The 7500-nt window shown below is 48.2% G+C and overlaps 1 long non-coding RNA gene across 1 annotated transcript in view; it reads right to left on the reverse strand.

Moving 5' to 3' along the window:
* Positions 1-3691: 3691 nt before the first annotated feature.
* LOC134088153 (uncharacterized) overlaps positions 3692-7500 on the reverse strand; it is a 3867-nt gene continuing 58 nt past the window's right edge. The window contains exons 2-3 of the long non-coding RNA XR_009939900.1: positions 6254-6275; positions 3692-3779 (exon numbers count right to left, since the gene is read on the reverse strand). This is a non-coding gene — a long non-coding RNA (uncharacterized LOC134088153). The remainder of the gene's footprint in view (positions 3780-6253; positions 6276-7500) is intronic.

Below are 7500 nucleotides of genomic sequence, written 5' to 3' on the forward strand. Positions count from 1 at the left end.
CCCCCCCACCACCGCCACCCCACCCCCACCCTCAGCTGACCCCCCCGAACAGGAGGAGCATGCCAGGCTAGCCAATGGGAGCGTCCGTGACTGGGTTAATCGGCCAGGTTACAGCTGTTGCTACCGTCTGCTGTCCACGCGGCTCCTGCTGTAAATTCAGCACGGCAAACATGTCTGATAGGTATGTGGGGGTCGCTGGGCTGTGTTGGAATTGTCCACCCTGTTCCCCTGGGTTCTTTCTGGTCGTAATACTGAAAGAGACCACGGCATTGGGAGCCTTATAAGGTTCATACAGTACATGTATGTAAATGCCCACAGAGGCTTTTTCCACTGTCTGCCGTTGTATGTATACACACCCAGCTCATGAGTTATTAGCGTTTACTGCTGTGAGTGTGGGAGCATAATGTGCATATATGCGTGTGTGCGTGCTGCCATTTTTGTTAATTTGTGAAGTGGAAGGTAAAGTAAAGTGGAGGAGAGAACTACCTGTTCTTTGGCCCCGAGCAAGAATTGGCCTACTTATATATCAGCTATTCAGTGTCATTTTTCAAATTCCAGCATAACTTCAGTGCCTGCAGGCGGTGTGTGTTAAGCCCCAAAGCCTAATATATCAGGTAGCTCCCACACTCGCTCTTCATGAACTCCCTCAGCCTTCCCTCTCCACAGTGTGGCCTCCACCGGCCCGCTGCTCCCAGCCAGGCCACCCAGACGTGGACCTGTTTCACCTCGCGCCGCCGTCACAGCCACCACACACACACGCGCCTGCGGGCGGACACGCAAACGCAGATAGTCTCAGAATGTCCACACCTGTCCGCACACCTGGGGCGAACTGGGAACCCGGTGAACTTTTGCCATAATTTGAGTCTGTGTTTTTGTGAAAGGCAAGTGAAGTGCGATTTTAAAGAAACAGTTCACCTGAGTTCTTTGAGTCCCATGGTTTTTCTTTTCACACGTGGACAAATACATCTTTTTTTTTTCAAACGCATCAAATACCATCTTTTTTTTCCCTCTTCGATCTCTTTTTCCAATCTCTTTCTCCGATCTCCCTCTCAAGCTCTCCCCCTCCGTCTCTCTCTCTGTCTCTCTGTCTCTCTCTCTCTCTGCCCTTTTTCACTCTGTCCTTCTCTCTCTCGCTCTCCTGTTTATTGGCACTCTATCCAATATAAACATATCCCACGGCACTCTGTGGCCTGTGGCTGGGACTATAAATGCTGCCCCTGCATGCTCACAGTGCAGAAGTGACCTCCTCCTCCTCCTCCTCCTCCTCCTCCTCCTCCTCCTCCTCCTCTCCCCTTCCTTCCCCTGCCTCTCTCTGCAAAGCCCTTGCTACCTGGAGCTGCTAATGGCATCCAGTGGCTCTTAAATGATGATTAACCCACTGGTGCATTGAGTGTGTGTCCGTCCGTCCCCCCCCCCCCCCCCCCCCCCCCCCCCTCAGCATTAAGAGCCAGAGATCTCCGCTCTGGGCTGGGCTGGCCTGGGCTAGGCTGGACTGGCTGGCTGGTACTCCAGCTTTCCCTCCCCTCTCCTCTGATCAATCAGCACGAGACAGAGAGGCGCGCTCGCTCCGCACCGCTCCGCACCGCTTCACATGCCATCAGAGAGGACGGCCGACACACACACACACACACACACACAGACTCTTCTTTCAGTCCCATACTCCCCGGCAGGCATCTCTTTTTCACTCTCTCTCCCTTCTCTCTCTCTCTCTCTCAATCTTAATTATTCATCCCACTATGATTACTTTTTGAAGGGGGGGTGAGGGGGGCGGGCAAGCGTCTTGAGCAGAAACAATGCGGCCCTTGTGTAAAATACAGAAGATGATCAGAGAAGATGAAGAGTTAGAGGACGAATTAAAGAGAAACCTATCCACGTATCTATCTATCTATCTAGAGAGATAAATAGATAGATAGATAGATCAAAACGGATGGATATGAGATAGAGATAGAGAGATACACAGGTCACAGACGGAGGGATGAGCTGGCTGTTGCAGACGTGATGTAAACTTTCGGAGCTCCTGTCCGCTGCGTCTCATTTTCCACCGATATGTGATACGGAAATCTCCCCGGATCCTGTTTGACAAAAAACAACCGGTGCAAAAAAGAAGGTGGCTTAAACAGCACAAAGACTATGGACTAATTTGACCCGCTTGCCACGTCTTCACACACACACACACACACACCTCTTCCCTTCTCTTTCACCTGCGCTCATTGCTCTTCATTATTTAAGCTAACACAATACTCTGCAGGGGTCTGTTTAAGGTACATCATTAAAGGATAATGTGTCTGGATTTGGCTTGATCAGCTGGTGTCATTATAGCCATTCTAAAAATGTGTCCTGTGCCATCCTTTATGAATGAAGGACTGAGTAAAAATAATGGTGTCGGAAATAAAAACAGTTGTTCAATGCTCAGTTTAAACTCATTTAAAATGCATGACGGACTGCCCACGAGATAACGCTGGGAACCGTTTATGTTGTTGGGCTAGTGTAGTTTGTTTGGCTTTAGCCCTCACAATGAAAACAAACAAGTACGATAACGGAGCAAGTTAAACTCATCTGTATACTGTATTGTTTACATACTGCTCTCAAATGCAGCTGGACTCTTTTTAAGTATATTGTTGTTCCTCTTTATAAGTTGGATTTCCCCCTAAAAGCTTTCAAACCAGCTTCTTTCAGAGATCCAGACAACTGATCCTTTGCATCACATTGTCACGTTTCAGGGCTTTTCTCTCCGTAAAGAGCCGTAGACATTGTGTACATCTAACCTCCCATATCTATACAATGACAACATCAAAGGGGCCCATACTGCCCCATTCTGTCTCCACTCTACAATTACCACTCACACAGGGCACTTTACAATACGTGTTCAGCTCATAAACAGGCATGGAGGAACCATTAACTCCTGGCTCCCCAACCCCTATATACGGCCCTCTGATTGGTGTCACATTGCAGACTATAAACAGACATGGGTGGCTAGATATGGGAAGAACATGCTACGCACAGTGTGTTACGCCATAAACAGCTTCTCTACATAGAGCGCATAGCCTTCCCCAGTGGCGTCGTCGTCATTGATGTGTTTCCCAGATGTTGGGGGGGGGGACGAGAGAACATGGCTGTTTGGGCCCTGTTTTGGGACCGACGCGGGCCTCCTCGGCCGGGGTGAAAAATGGAGGCTGTGCTCCCAATTAGCCGGGGGGGGCCCCCGGGGGCCGGTCCTGTCCAGGGCTCCAGCGCGCTCTGTGTTGTGTCAATCAGCCGGCCCCACCCAGCGAGGTGACAAGGCGGCTAATGGCTCATTACATACGCGAGGAGGCCCTCTTCTGTGGCGACAGTGTGGAACGAACTCGACACCGCATGTGCAAAACACACACCCGTACACATAGACACATGGAATGAACATGACACCTCAAAAAACACACACCCACACACACATACAAACATGACGCATAGCCAGGTTTAACCTAAAGCGTTTAAATGTTTCATTTTACCGTAACATGAGATAGACCCAGTCACTGTACAGTACTACACCTCCACCCCCCGTCCACCCCCTCCCCATTCACCATGTTCCTCTAGTGTTCCATGAATTGGAACATACCACACTTAGAACATCAGAACAACAGTGTCAGAGGTGGTTTGGCTTATCACTTTTTAATCGTTTTGGAAAACGCCAAGCCATGCGGTCTGGACAGCGGCCTTTTCTCCCTTACATCTTCGTGAGTCCCCCCTTCTTTCTCCTCCCTCTGAGCTCCATGTTTCCATCTCTCTTGTCCTCTTTCCTTCTGTAATGAGAAACAGCTCATCCACGGCCTTAGTCTCAGGAAGCACTCAAATCTGCTGTCCGGACCAACATCAATTGTTCCCATATTTCCACTTGCCGTCAGGGCTCCTCTCTGTCTCGATGTTTTCATCTCTCTCTCTCTCTTGCTCTCCCTCTTTGCTCTCTCTCTCTCTCTCTCTCTCTCTGTACGTCTCTGTCTTTCTCTCTCTCTCTCACTCTGTCCATCCTTGTCTTCTTCTGCCTAAATGAAAGTAAATGCCGAGTTTACTTTGTTGAGGCTATATGCCCTACCATTATATTAGACAAGAAAATGTCTTCCTTCCTGGGTCAATTTGAATGTTTTTGTTGGCATACCCAGTGCTCTCTCTCTCTCTCTCCCTCCCTTTCTCTCTCTTTCTCCCTTTCTCTCTCTCTCTCTCTCTCTCTCTCTCTCTCTCTCTCCACACACATGAACACCCTTGAAACCAAACTCCCGTCCTTTTTACCTTGCGTGTGGATTCCCGCAGGCCTAAAAGCGAGTGATGAATTGCAATCAGCAAAACTCCTAACAGCGGCTGTTTATGGAGAGCGACTCTTAATGTGACCTCAGACCATTCTCATAATGGCGAAGCATTTAAGTGTGCAGTCTGAATTTGTTTAGGAGCTCCACGGATGACAGAGTGTGAGGCTAGCCGTAGGTGCTAGCGTGCAATAAATCAGCCCAATGAGATGACAGATCATTCATCTCTCTTTCCTTCTTTTTTTCCCCTCTGTCTCTCTCTCTCTCTCTCTCTCTCTCCACCTCTCCGTGCTGTAAGAGCATACATACATACATAAACACAGAGAGAGAGAGAGGGAAATTCACACATGCACATTTCATACAGGCCCACTCACACATCCCCTCTCCCTCTCCCTCTCCATCTCTCTCTCTCTCTCTCTCCCTGCATTCTATCCCTCTCTAGGACACAGAGGAATACATTCTGTTTGTCCCTCACAACACCAAGTACACGGCCCATGACATGGAAAGAGAGAGAGAGAGAGAGAGAGAGAGAGAGAGTGTGTGTGTGTGTGTGTGTGCGTGTGTGTGTGTGAGTTATCAACCAGACAGGTAGCCACCCTCGCATGGAAAAATGCCACAAGGCTGGTCCTCTGGCCACTGCGTCCTGCTGCACAGAGCTCCATTCAGCCCTCTCTCTCACTCTCTCTCTCCATCTCTCCCTCCCTCTCTCTCTCTCCCTCCCTCTCTCTCTCTCTCTCCATCCCTCGCTCTTCCTGTCCCTCTCTCGGCTCACATCTCTCTGACACACTGCTCCCTTTCAGCACACCTGCTCTTTTCCACCTCCGCTGACAAATAAACAGAATTATCACGGCGCTAATTGCCGAATTACGTCAACACTCCTGCATACGTCCCAAGTATGGGTAAACAGAAATGTACTCCTGTGCACACTTTGGGAATAGACCGCTATAAACACAAATTTACAAATGCAGACACATGCTGCAAGCGACAGACACAGACACAGACACACACACACACACACACACACACACACACACACGCACACACACACACACACACACACACACGCACGCAAAGACACACACAGCCTGCGCAAACAACAGCTCCCGCTATCTCTCTGTGGAACACCTTGTCCCTTTGCCTCTGATATTAATTAATGAAAACAAACTCTGATTGATTATACTCAGAGCCATTCGGTTGCTTAGTGACTCAGAGATCCTAACTACCAATTAATTGATTTTGATGTTTAATGTATATGCAATTAAAATTCATATTGATGTTATCATTGACTCATCTTTCAAATTAGTTATTAATGCCGAAATCAAATCACATATGCAGCACATAGACAATGAGTGTGTGTTTATGTAATGTGCGCATTAATTCACTGTAGCGTTGCATTCACTGTATGTTGCTGGACCTATTGTGATTCTGCCCTTGATCAGCAGAGGCAAGCAGGGCACCTTTCTGGGGACCCAATAGAATCCTCCGTCTCTCATGATTATTCAATACACACAACACAGACCAGCTCCACTATCAGAGGGAGGATTCATTATATCAGCACAGTGGATCTTCTCCTTTATAGAAGTGTGGTGTGGTGAGGGAGAGCGAGAGAGAGTGTTTGCCTGTGTCTCTTTGTTTACTTGTGTGTGTGTGTGTGTGTGTGTGTTATTCTGTATGTTTGATTATGTGTGTGTGTGTGTGTGTGTGTGTGTGTGTGTGTGTGTGTGTGTGTATGTATGTGTGTTTCAGTATGTGCGTTTCAGTATGTGTGTGTCTGTGTAAAACCGATATGGCCCAACTACATAAATATACGTGCTGCTCACCTCCTCACCAGTCTTGCCGTGTGTGTGTGTGTGTATGTACAGTATGTATGTATGTATGTGTGTGTGGGTTTGTGTGGCCCCTGTGCAGAGAGTGAGTTGAGGAGAATGCGAGTGCACAGCACGGCACACAAGAAAAGCAATCTCGGCCTAACTCACCTGCTCTGTGTTTCTCTGGACCCTGCCGGGATAATGACCACAATTAGTGGGATGAAACATACATAAACACACACGCGCACACACACACACACTGTGTGTACATACATGTACATACATGTACACACTGTGTGTACATACATGTACACACATACACACACACACACACTGCGAAGGCATAATCCACATGACATACATAAGAGGAATGTAAACACTGTGCCTTCTCATAATGTATGTATTTACGAGACACATGCTGGAGTTTATGCAACCACATGTGTGTCTTTGTTGTAGGATGAATGATGGGATTGTATGAGGCCCCTGTGATTGACAGGTTTAAAGAGAGTAAGTAAATGAAGAGGGGTAGAAGGAGAGAGAGAGAGAGAGCGTGAGACAGAGAAAAGAAAGAGAGAGAGAGATGGAATTATAGTTATGTAACCCCAAAGACCATACAGACCAAACAGGAATTCTATGGCAAACGTAGAATTCCTACGTGTATTGAGATGCAGAGAGTAGACGTGGGTAGTCTTCCGCTCGCCTTTCTGGCATGTTTGTATTCGGAGAGCGCTCCTGCAAGGCGCTGCGTCACCGAGCAGCGCCCAGATCACGCACGCACACACTCCCATTCATCTGCGTTCTCGTGCCACGCCCGTGCCGGACCCGTGCCGGACCCGCTCCGCGGCCAGCCCCCACGGGGTGTCCTTGCGTGACACTGATTGAATTCTCAAGAACGCCGGCCGTGTCAATCACCCAGCCTCCACCGCAATGACCTACTCTACCTAATGCACTCCTTGACACCGAGGTTGGAATCTTGCTCTGCTGTCCTCTCTCTCTCTCTCCCCCTCTCTCCCTCGCTCTCTCTCTCTCTCCTCCTCTCCCTTGCTCTCTCTCCATTTATGAATCTAGCTGTGTTCTGTCTGCTTTTCTTTCAATCAATCTCTTTTTCTTTCATTCATTCTTTTATTGCCTTTATACAGGCCAATAACAATTTGTGAGTATGACTGATAGCGATGAATTTGTTTACAATCTCCCCCTGTCACACATCCATCTCTCCAACTTCAGTTCACTGTTTTGCGAGTTTTTCCTGTTCTTTTGCTGGTTTGTTTACAAAAGGAGAGACACTGTCAGGAAGGAATAGTTAGAGAGAGAGAGAGAGAGAGAGAGAGAGAGAGAGAGAGAGAGAGAGAGAGAGAGAGAGAAGAGAGAGAGAGGGGTGAAGTAGGAGAGTTTGCTGATGGGTAATGATGCACAAT

Source organism: Sardina pilchardus, chromosome 7 (genome assembly GCF_963854185.1).
Source record: "Sardina pilchardus chromosome 7, fSarPil1.1, whole genome shotgun sequence".
Classification (NCBI taxonomy): domain Eukaryota; kingdom Metazoa; phylum Chordata; class Actinopteri; order Clupeiformes; family Clupeidae; genus Sardina; species Sardina pilchardus.